The 12,509-nt window shown below is 43.8% G+C and overlaps 1 protein-coding gene across 1 annotated transcript in view; it reads left to right on the top strand.

The window, feature by feature from the left end:
• The window catches only part of PDE7A (phosphodiesterase 7A), a 137,985-nt gene that overhangs the window by 37,102 nt on the left and 88,374 nt on the right, over window positions 1–12,509 (top strand). The gene's annotated exons all lie outside the window — the stretch shown is intronic.

The following is a 12,509-nucleotide window of genomic DNA, read 5'->3' as shown; positions in this document are numbered from 1 at the left end:
CTCCAGGTATCCAAAATAGCTCTGACTGCGTCTCCTTAGCCTAAAACTTAAAGAGACTCTGAAGCCTTAATAAAAATGGCTTTTTTCCTTATATATAGCAGGGGCATGTTTGCCCCTGCTAAAACGCCGCTATCCCGCGGCTTAATGAGGGTCCTTTCCCCTCCAAATCCCCCCCCCTGCAAAATCACGACCAACTTGGTCGTAGATTTTGCTACCCCTGTGCGCTTCCATGTGAGGCGGGGCTATGAGCTGCAGCCCTGCCTCACTTGCGTCTATTAGCGGCTGATCTCCGCCTCTCCCCCGCCCCTCTCAGTGAAGGAAGACTGAGAGGGGCGGGGGAGAGGCGGAGATCCGCCACTGATAGACGCGTGTGAGGCAGGGCTGCAGCTCATAGCCCGGCCTCACACGGAAGCGTTCCCCGGGCAGCACAGGGGGGATTTGGAGGGGAAAGGACCCTCGTTCAGCCGCGGGATAGCGTCGTTTTAGCAGGGGCACACATGCCCCTGCTATATATAAGGAGAAAAGCCATTTTAATTATGGCTTCAGACTCTCTTTAACAGGGCTGTGGATTTGGTACAAATATCATCCGACTCAGACTCCTCAGTTTATGAAACCACCGACTCCAACTCAGACTCCTGGTACCCAAAATGTCTTCCGACTCCTCAACTCCGACTCCACAGCCCTGATTGGTTGTACAGAAAAATAATTAGCTTCGAGGGTGGCAGAAATTTCTGTACAATTTTTTTTTTTTTTTTTTTTTTTTTTTTTTCAGAAGATTGAGTGATGTGTGATTGTCTTTTTTAATAAAGACCCAAGCAAGCATTTTAATGTTAAAACTTGAGGCAGGGAACACACTTGACTATTTTCGTGTGCGTTTTCTGCACAGAAAAACTGAGAACTCATGTTAATCAATGGGCTAGTACACACTTACTGAGTTGTTCGCACGCAGAAAAAAAAACTGACATTCTGCATGATGACTCTGCACATTTTGGCAGTTTTCTCTATCAATTACATCAGCTGCTGTGAAAAAACGCGTGCATTTTCCTGCATGGAAACACAATTGGTGTGCAGAAAAAGTATGCAGAAAAACGCGCGTGGAAAACAAAGTCAAGTGTGTTCCCTGCCTGAATGTGTGTGTGATACATTGGTCAGATTTTCTTAAATTGTACTGTCCATCAGAAAAATTGATTGTTCAAATTGAAAATATAAATACATGCATTGTGTGGCTGCATTTAGGCCAGAACCAAAGACACAGCCAGAGTGTTAAAGCGGAATATAACCCTGCATTTCAACTTTGCTCTAAAACATTATTTACAGTATATTATATGCAACCAGCATTTTTTTTTTTTTTTTTACTAGACCAGCATTGGAAGGGTTACACGGAGTTTTAAAGTTCCTGGACAGAACTGCAGACCCATCCGAAGATGACAGATACATTTTGTTTACATAAATGTATCTAAGTGTGGCATGTGACTCACTCTCTCTGACTGAGAAGGAGCTGGAGGACAGCCAAAGAGTGTGTAACTATTTATCACTTGTTACATTCTACGTAGTTAAATGTATCTATCTGAACTTCTGCATATCTTTCCACGGAACTTTAAACCTCTGTTTAACCCTTCCAATGCTGGTCTAGTAAAAAAAAAATGCTGGTTGCATATAATATGCTGTAAATAATGTTTTAGAGCAAAGTTGAAATGCAGGGTTATATTCCGCTTTAAGAATTCGGTGTACTCCAGCATACAAACGTTAAGCTCGTTTCTTTCCCCCTTTCAGTGAGTCAATCAGGAACTCTTTGACCTGAAAATGAATATTTAATGTTTTTTTTTTTCTTTCAAAAGCGCTTACAAAATCGCTTTTCCAAGCGCTTAGTGATTTTTCTATATCTTGTTTTGAAGCGCAAATGCTCAGGAAATTATGCAGGAGCCGCGTTTGCAATTGGAAAGAAAGCTCATCGCTCATGTTAGGACACTTAAATTTATCATCATGGCACAAGCATTTTTAAAGCGATTTTAAAAATCGCCAGCACTTAAAAGAAAAAACGAAAGCACTCCTAGTGTGAACAAGCCCTCAAATTAAGAGTGAACCTTTCCACATTTTGCAGTTGGTTTGATATATATAAATGTGTGTGTGTGTGTGTGTGTGTGTGTGTGTGTGTGTGTGTGTGTATATATATGTGTGTATGTGTATGTATGTGTGTATATATGTGTGTGTATATATATGTGTATATGTATATATTTTCTCTATCGGCTCAGCTTGTGAAAATATTTAGTAACATTTTAAATTGTATAGCCTGTTAATTATGGCTTGGTCGTTCATTGTATCTGTTAAGCTTACTATATAGGAGCACATCTTACTATTTGTTTACTTTTATGCATGAATGCCACCAGACAAAGTTACAGTGGTTTAAAAAATGCTTATGCCAAATACCTATTCAGTTTATATGTAGAATACATCCATGATTTGTTTATTTTTGCAATTAGAGGGTTTTGCCTGAAGGCACTTTATACATGAGGAAACAGTGAGTCTTCTAGCCATTTCCATTTTGATAATTGGGCCAAATGATGCAGAGAGCCTTATAGCAAACTTTTGCAAATGTAACCTCTGCATCTTGAACCAGATGCTTACAATATGTTTTCATTGTTGCTACTTTCTCATTTCTGATTTCTGCTGCCTGTGTCTTTGCCTGCAAGGAGGCTGCCATGTTGCTGATGTCAACATTTGACAGAGGACTATGAGCATTTACAGGATTATTAAATTTTTATTTTTTTTTGCAAATCAAGAGTCCGTTCTTACTGAAGATTCTTACTGCTTTTAGTCAGTGGGCTGATGAAGAACCTCAGACTCAAAGGGGCATTTTTTTTTATCGATGTCACTAAATATGTTGGGGCATTACATCAAGTAAAACAGCTTGTAAGGCCTGGTTCACAGCAATGGACAAAAATCAATTGTTTCCTCTATAAAAGTATTTTTGTAGTATTTTAACTAACTTTTTATTTATGGGCATGGATGTGGGGGAATTGATTTTGTGCCTATGCTCCTACTATCTGAGGGATCTCCAGAGTCTACCCGACGTTAGCCAGTTTCTTGTGGACACTTGTAGACACTGTAGACCCCTAGTCTTACTCTGTTTATTGGACAAGATTTCTTTATCATGCATTTGTTATACAAATACATTACACAGCGTGAATAGACCCTAAAGTCCCCATTTACACGTTCTATTTATGATGCTTAAAGATTGCTACTTGATAGGGCAACATTATGGGGTGTATCTGCTGTACAGATATGATTTTCAGTCATAGCTGAGCATGGTGTGTTGCCATTGAAGAGGGGGGACGGAACATGACAAAGTAGCCTCTTGCATTTGGCTAAATATGAGCACTATGGGCATTGTGGGGCAGCAGATTCTAGATCCTCTGCAGATTCTAGATCCTCTGCTGATCCTCAGGAGGCAGGAAGAAGGATCCCAGTGACGTCCCACAAAGCGTGTTCCTGCCTGTGGGTATATGCGACGGCACACTATGGACGCCAAAAAGTGTTCAAGCGATCACGATACTTTGCACGGGAATTTGTCTTGGATCTTAAAGATCCACCATGATGGTAGTCACCGCCACGCACCACCAAACATTGTGTGATCACGTGCCTATACCCACGTCACGAGATCGTGGAAACAATCGTAGGCCGATCAAAAAATTTGAAGTCGTCGAAAAAACCATTGGAAAAATCACGTAGTTGGTGCGGGCCTTTAGGAGTTGGCTGCTTTGTATAGAGTTGAAGCAAACTTGAGGTGGCAAAAAAAAAAAAAAAAAAAAGTTAGATACTTAAAGGGAACCTAAACTGAGAGGGATATGGATGCTTCCTTTTAAAAAATACCATTTGCCTGGCAGGCCTGCTGACCTCCTGTTTGACTACAGTAGTAGCTGAATCGAATCGCACACCTGAAACAAGCATGCAGCTAATCCAGTCAGACTTCAATCCGAGCACCTGATCTGCATGCTTGTTCAAGGGCTGTGGCTAAATGCATTAGAGACACAGGATCAGCAGGAGAGTCAGGCAACTGTTACTTTAAAAGAAAAAATCCATATCCTTCTCAGTTAAGGTTCCCTTTAAAGGACCGGTCCAAGGTTAAAAAAAAAAAAGAAAAAGAAAAAAAAACATGATCTACTTACCTGGGGCTTCCTCCAGCCCCTGGCAACCTATCTGTCCCTCACCGCAACACTGCTTACAGCCGCTCCCCTCCATTGCAGATGCTGATCTCACTAGGTTGGCATCTTCTGCCCCTGCGCACCACTCACGTAGCCTGGAGCTCCAGGGCACGTGAGCGCAGGCGGCCGGCCGCTCGTGCAGGCGCAATAGCGAGGTCGGCATCTGCAATGGAGGGGACCCGCTGGGAACAGAGATGCGGCGAGGGACAGGCTGCCAGGGGCTGGAGGAAGCACCAGGTAAGTAGATCTCGTTTTCCCCTGTCACCTCTGGTTCACTTTGAATAAAAGTAATTGGGGAAGGGGAGTGGGGAAAAAAGTAGTATACAGAGTCACTGCTGTATGGGGTTATCATGATTTGTTTGAGTAGCATTCAGCGTTGCAGATCAAAGGTTTTATAGTTATTGTCCATGTTATAAACTTCTTTTATTTTGGGACAGCTGGTGTTTTAGATTTTCATTGAAAAGTTGCAAAACCTGCATGTTGAGCACCCAAAGCGACGTAGATACGGTCGGCTGAGAAAATAAAATGAGCAGCTCGGAGAGCCAGTTTTAGTAATCTTCTCAGTATAATACTTCAGCAGTGCCAGAAAAGTGTTCTGGCTGAAAGCAGGTCTTCTGTACTAACTGTTCTGTACCTGTGTGACCTAAGCCAGACGCCTTCCTACACACTCCTCCTTCTTCCCGCTCCTCCATATTAGCGCGGTAAAATCACTGGTCACTTCACAGTTCCCTTATTTCTGAGGTAAATATTTACTGGTCTGCAGCAGTATCTCATAAAGATCTGTAAAAATGCTGGGGGGGGGGGGGGGGGGGGGTTACAACAGGAATGCTCAGCTTGCTGACTGTAGAGGGCCATCATTGTGGGCCATTGATACTGATCCCCTGATCCCTGGACCTGATCTTGTGACTTAGCTGTGGCTAGAGGTCCTGCAGCCTCATCCTGGCTCCCAGTGTCATTAATTTGCTGGCTGTGCACCACATATACCTTTTTTTTTTTTTCTCCAGGGAAACCCAAGCTGTCCTGAATAAGCACATATGGTATATATTATAATCCAGTTTTTGAGCAGCAGTTGCAGAACATGGATTCCTCTGCTCACAGCCTGAGCACCAGTAGGACTGGGCATTGTGGTATCAGGTGAGCAGTGGGGTTTGGACAGGAGCATTGTTATATGGAGCAATGGGGTGGATCACTGAGGCACCTTGGGCCCCGACACTCAGTGTCACCCACAGAAGGAGAACGAGGTAAGAACCATGGAGGACAACCACTTTTATTAGACAAGTATAGTTTTTTTTTTTTATTATTATTTATGTCCACCAAGCTGTAGTATGAAATGCCTACTTAGTTCCCAACAAATCGGATCTCCCAAGAAAATTCAGAACCAGGCTGAACATCTGTGATGACAGGATGCTAGGGGATACTCAAGTGGGAAGTGGCAGAAAAGAGGACACATGGTTGCAATATGGAGTGATAGCTATACAGATGCCCTTCCAGCATGCTCCACTATACACACCACATGCATCAGGGAGAGCAGTACAGGCAGGACTATAAGAATGTAAACTGAAGAGAGACATTGCAGAACCAACCTGCTGCACACAGCATCCTGGGGCCATTGGCATTAATATAAACCAGATTTAATATACAGTATCACGTGAGGGCCAAAACAAAGTATTTTTGGAAGGAATGTATTCTCCTATTTATTATTGTATTGCTGAGGCAAATAACTTTTTTTCAGAAACCGTGCTTCTTCATAGTGTGCTGATTGCATTTCTGCAAGTGCTTCATAGTAAAAACTTTCCAAATGTTGTAACCTACACATTGCATTGTGAACAGCACTGATGCATTCTGCATTTGGCAGTGAATGGAAAGCCCTATGAAATACAGGATGGGGGGGGGGGGGGGGGGTGATGTTAAATTTCTGGGGATGGGTTTGAGAGAATAAATGGCATTGTGCCTGATGTACTGTATAAATGAATGTGTGCATTGTTTCACCTTTGCAGCATGAAAAGAGGAAGGGGCTGCATTGGGTGAGCCATGGCTCTGGCAGGCTGGCTAAGCAGAAGTGATGGTTTTGCAATGAAGAGTTTTTGTGTATGTGGTGTAGCTTTCTTTCTCTATGCCCTTTTATGGATGCTGTACAATATATTACATATACAGTGTAGACGTTTTTGTACGTGTGTTTATTATATAACTACTTTGAGCAAGGTTTTTTTTTTTTTCCCCCCCCCTCAATGCCTATATTATTTGATTGGCCAAGCTGCAAGGAAATGTAACTTAAATGCCCATTCTCGCTACAAAGTAGCAAAACGATAGTGCTTACCGCGGGTCATATTAGCGCAGTAAAATCACTGGACACCTTTGCTTTAAGCACTGTACCGCGATCGCTCGAGAATCGCGGCAAAATGCTGCATGCAACGTGTTTGCGATTGCCGCTAATCGCGTAAACACCCGCGGGCGGCAATCGTGGCAGTGAGATCAGTGCCATATAATTACCATTGCACCAGCGCTTTAAAAAGCGCTAGTGCTTTGACGATGAGTGGGAACCACCCGCTAATCACCCAAGTGAGAACGGCCCTTAGACTTTTCGCCAGTTCAACTTACCTAGGGCTTCTTCTAGCCCCCTGTAGTCATTCTGGTCCCTTGCCATTGATCTTCTCTCATCCCTGCATTCTTGGCCAGGAGCATTTATGTGCTTGCGCAGTTCATAAGAATTACACCTGTGAATGCACCCACCGATCTCTGCTACGGGAGCGCAATCAAGGAGGCACTCAGCGGGGGTGTGCATGCCGAGTCGGCCATCTTTGCAAGGGCTACAGCTGCTACAGGAATAAGAGCAGAACTATTAGGGGAGGGGGGCGGGGTAGAAGAAGCCCTAGGTAAGTTAAACTGGGGGAAATTGTTCACTTAATATACCCTTTAATATTGAATGGGGGGGGGGGAGGAGGGGGCGGTTAAAAAAAGACAGGAAACTATTATTGGGCTTTTATGGTTCCTTGGTTGGAAGATTGCCAATATCCGTCATCTCTACAGACCACCTACTTACAAGAAACATGTTTTGTTTTTTAAACACAAGTCCTTTCTTGGCCAAAAGCCTGATGCACCGAGTTGTATACTTTCAGTCAAGCACAGGGCAAAGGGTATGACGAATGGCTGAGCAGGAGGGGTAAGAAGGGAAACCAATGGTGGTCGCGTGGCACGCTGAGGAGATTGTATGGCAATCTGGGTCTCCGAGTGCTGCTGTACACAAACTGGATTCTTGGCAGAGGCGCGCCCCCACAATGACTGCTTTGGCTGAGAACCATCTAGCATGTGTACAAGGCTTAAGTTAGGCAGCTTATTGAACATGAGCTACTGACCTGGTGCAAAATGAGCACTCTGTGACTGCTATATAATGCAGCTGAATGGCAGCATTTATGCCTACACGTGTGCAGCAGCTGACACCCAGTGCAGTTAGTGAACAGCAGAGAACCGCCACATGTAGCATTTAGTGTGCTGCTGATGCTACTTAGTGTTCATGCAGGTGATGGATACCACCCCTGATCAGCTGGCTGCGCATGCCCATCAGAACCATAGAACAGCTGGCATTCAGTGAACACTCCTCCCATCAGCTTCCTGTGTGAAAGAATCCTTAAAGAGAACCTGAGGTGGGTTTGAAGAATATTATCTGCATACAGAGGCTGGATCTGCCTATACAGCCCAGCCTCTGTTGCTATCCCGAACCCCCCTAAGGTCCCCCTGCACTGTGCAATCCCTCATAAATCACAGCCACGCTGCTGACAAACAGCTTGTCAGAGCTGGCTGTGTTTACCTCTATAGTGTCAGTCTGCTGCTCTCCCCGCCTCCTGCAGAACTCCTGTCCCCGCCTGCATCCCTTCCCTCCCTGCTGATTGGAGGGAAGGGACGAGGGCAAGGACCGGAGCTATGCAGGAGGTGGGGGAGCAGCTGAGACTGACACTACAGATGTAAACACAGCCTCACAGCACGGCTGTGATTTATGAGGGATTGCAGAGTGCAGGGGGACCTTAGTGGGGTTTGGGATAGCAACAGAGGCTGGGCTGTATAGGCAGATCCAGCCTCTGTATGCAGATAACATTCTTTAAACACACCTCTGGTTCTCTTTAAACTGCGTACTCATCGCCCGACTGGTCCTGCAATGTCCCCTTGACGACAGTCATCAGCGATGCCTCTTCCTGTGGGCGGGTGCGCATGACGTCACGCGACGCTACACGCTGGGAGTGAACGTGATTTAGAGCGAGTGCGTTACTTTGCACGGGAGTTGTCGGATCTTGGCGATCCAATCCGCCGTTACGGTCGTTATTGCGACGCTAAGCGACGTTGCGTGGTCGTTTGCCTGTATCCACATCGGGATATCGCGGAAACGACCGATCAGCGCTCAGAAAATCGTTGGACAGTGGTAAAATCGTGATGTGGGTACTTGGCTTTAGTTTACAAAAGGCTTTTATTAAGATAAACAAAGTCATCGACAGAGCATAGTGCAATTCAAGACATTGGCAATGACAAAATTATGTCCAACAGCCACTTACAATATGATCAGATGTGGGTACTTAGCTTTAGAGTGAAAGAATCCTTAGATTAAAACCGTATGAAGCATTTGAAATATTAACCCTTACATTAAAAAAAGTGTTTTAACATTGTTCAGCCCCTGCTTCACCCTTGGTTCTCATGCTTTGACTGATCTTGGTTAGAAAGCCAATCTCCAGTATAAAACCTCTTGTTTGAATGGACTATTTTTGATCCTTATTAACATTGCTTCACCTCAGTGGAGTCAAAAGGGTTAACTCAGCTGATTAGTACACAGTGAGTCTCTGTGTAATCTGCTGTTCCTTATTTTAATGGTTTTGTTCTCTGGTTTCTTTCTATTGTCGGTGAAATAATAAAAGTGCGTCAGTAGAACACCGCCAGCTTGGCATAGTACCCAGCGCGGTTTAGAATAAACTGAAGGGCTCATCATTACAATGGTGTATGGTGCGCCTTTGTTGTTGAGGCTTTCATGGTGGTTTTAGTTTGTGTCTTAAATATTGCGGTGACTGTGATGGAGTACGTAAATGTAAGCTCTAGCCTTGAATGCCACCGGTATTGCAGTTTGCAGCTAAGGTAGTAGGCAGGTGTTCTGTGCCAGTATGAACAAAGCATGCCTTTACTGTTCACTATAGGAACGTCTGAATAGAAAGCTATATTCTGGAAACTGACACATTTTACGCTCATCCCTTGTGGAAGTTTGTGTACTGAATTAAACTAGTACAGGACCTCTTAGGACAAGTGTATATGGGCTTAAAGAGGAACTACAGTGAAAATATCGTAATGAAAAAAAGTGCTTAATTTTTACAATAATTATTTGTAAATTGATTTAGTCAATGTTTGCCCATTGTAAAATCTTTCCTCTCCCCGATTTACATTCTGACATTTATCACATGGCAACATCTTTACTGCTGGCAGGTGATGTCAGTGGAAGGAGATGATGCATTTTTGGCAGTTGGGAACAGTTCTCCTAGGAGAAAACTTTGAAGATAAAGAGAATTGCATAAGGCCCCAGGCCCTTATTCAAGTCATGTTTTCTCCTAGGTGCTATGATCATACCTAATCAGTAAAATTCTTTTCAAGCAACCAGGAAGCAAGAAAATACTAAAAAGTAATTCTGACTATACTTTTTCACCTACTTTTTGGTACTTTTTTTCAATTGAAGAGTGATGAAAAGTTGTTTTTAGCAGATGAAAACCTCTCCCAGGAGAAAACTTTGGAGAATAAAGTAAATTTCATATGACCTGCAGTTGGGCTTGACCACACCCTAATATAGGTTTTGCTTCTTTCAACTGAACGGGTTGTGTTCTGTCTGTTCTATGTGGAAATAGTACTTTAAAGTGGAAGGAAAACCTAGAGAAATGCACCCTGTATGTATTTAGAGTTTAGGCTAATTCCCCCTCATCTGTACCTAATCGCCACTGTAATGTGATATATCAGCCGTGTCCGCTTTAGGAATCTCCAATGCCACGGCAGAGCAGCTAATTTTTAAACACATGTTTGCAATATGTCCTTCTATGAAAGCAAGAAGTAGACACACTGCAGATTTATAGTAGGATTTGCATCAGCTGTAACTGAGGATTTTCTTTAAAGGTTCATTATGCTGTTGCTTATCTTTTAGAGCTGAGAGGAAGTTCTGAGTTCAGGTCCGCTTTAACATAGTTCTTATAAATTCTACTGCTGGTCTGTTATCTGCACACATTGGCTGGCCTGTGGAGTCCTGCTGATTAGCTGAAGGTCACTTGAGGTTTTGACATTATTATTTGAAAGGTCTAGCGCTAAGAAGAATAATAGGTGGTGTTTGAGTGACACATTAAATATTTGTGAAGGTTTGAGTTTCACTGTACATATCATACCAGATAAACAAATACCTGTACAAGTCTCCACAAATAATGCTGCTAGATCACTTGCCTGTGTTCCTGGGTTCTTCAAATACATATAATATTTACATGAAATAGTCTTTCTAGTCTGTTTTGTCCACGTGTTTTAGCATAAAAGTTGTTAGAATCTCTTCACTAAAGGACATGTTCCAGCTTGCACTTAAAGGATACCAGAGGTCAAATATTTTTGAGAAATGGGGGGGCGCAGGCATATACTGTTACCTGTGCTGATGCCTACCATTCTGCTCAAAGCCCCGTGATCATCCTCCTGGTCGGCGGGATCGATCTTCACTGCGCAGGCGCTGTCCGGGCTGCGTGCGTCCTACAGTGCGTGTCCATGGCCAGGAGTGCACTGCACATGCGTATGTTACTACACCATATGCATGATGTCCTACGCATACGCAGTGTGCTCCCGGATTTGGGCGTGTGCTGTTGGACGTGCGTAACCCAGACAGCGCCTGTGCAGTGAAGATCGACCCGACCAACCAGAGGATGATCATGGGGGGGGGGGGGAGGGGTTTGGTGAGTTGCAGGGGACTTTGAGGATATTTGACCTCTGGTATCCTATAATATCATTTTATTTTTACAATTAAAAAAAGATATCTTTTAACTACTCAGTTTTCTAAAGTATATCTGTAAAAGACCAAGCTACTTACAGGATACCACCCACCTCCTGAACAAACTGACAGCCATCGGCCCAGTACCTGAGGGAACCATACTGGCCACGATGGACGTGGAGTCCCTGTACACGAACATTCCCCATGATGATGGTATTGCGGCCTGCCGTAAATATCTTCAGGGTCAGGGCATACCTGTAAAGCCTATTACTGGACTGATCAAATTCATTTTCACTCATAATTATTTCACTTTTGGACAGGACTTCTATTTACAGCAGATGGGCGTGGCAATGGGTTCGCGATTCGCTCCACAGTATGCAAATCTATTCATGGCCAAAATCGAAGAGGAATACCTCAATGCATGTGGCATAAAACCCTTGGCCTACTTCCGCTTCATTGATGATATTTTAATCATCTGGTCCGCAAGTGAGGATGATCTTCTCCAGTTCCACAGGAACTTCAATGCCTTCCATCCTACAATCAAATTGAAACTTACCCACTCTCACACAGAGATTAACTTTCTGGACACCACCATATACATCAGGGGTAACAACATACAAACCTCTGTGTATCGCAAACCTACAGACCGTCCCACATACCTAAGATATGACAGTTTTCATCCCAAGCACATTAAGAACTCTATAATTTACAGCCAAGCTATAAGGTACAACCGGATTTGTTCTGACAGGATGGACAGATACAAGCACCTGGATCACCTTAAGAACACTTTCATTAAACAAGGTTACAGTCCTCCCATGGCTGAGGCCCAAATCAGGAAAGCCAGCAACATCCCCAGGACTGAACTCCTGAAATCTAAGCAAAACCAGAACGAGGAACGTGTCCCTTTGGTTGTCACCTACAACCCACACCTGGAAATCTTGAGGATTGCTAAGGAACTTCATCCCATTTTACACAAGGATCACAGACTGAGAACGATATTCCCTAAACCTCCACTCTTGTCATATCGGCAACCACACAATCTAAAACAGATGATTGTCAGGAGCTCTTTGAATAGGCCTCAACAAAACGGAACATCACCCTGCCGACAAAAAATATGTGGGACCTGCAGACAAATTTACTCCACTGACAGGGTAACGATACCAGGTTCACAACAGGAGTACAGAGTACAAGGTAAATTTTCTTGTGGGTCCACCAATCTGGTATATCTGATCATGTGTGCTAAATGCCCCAATGCTATGTACGTGGGAGAAACTGGACAAACTCTGCGCAAACGTATGAATGGACACCAAATCTGGACTTCCAGTTGCTACACA

This window comes from Hyperolius riggenbachi, chromosome 5, assembly GCF_040937935.1.
Source record: "Hyperolius riggenbachi isolate aHypRig1 chromosome 5, aHypRig1.pri, whole genome shotgun sequence".
Lineage (NCBI taxonomy): Eukaryota > Metazoa > Chordata > Amphibia > Anura > Hyperoliidae > Hyperolius > Hyperolius riggenbachi.
This window is presented reverse-complemented; position numbering and strand designations above follow the sequence as displayed.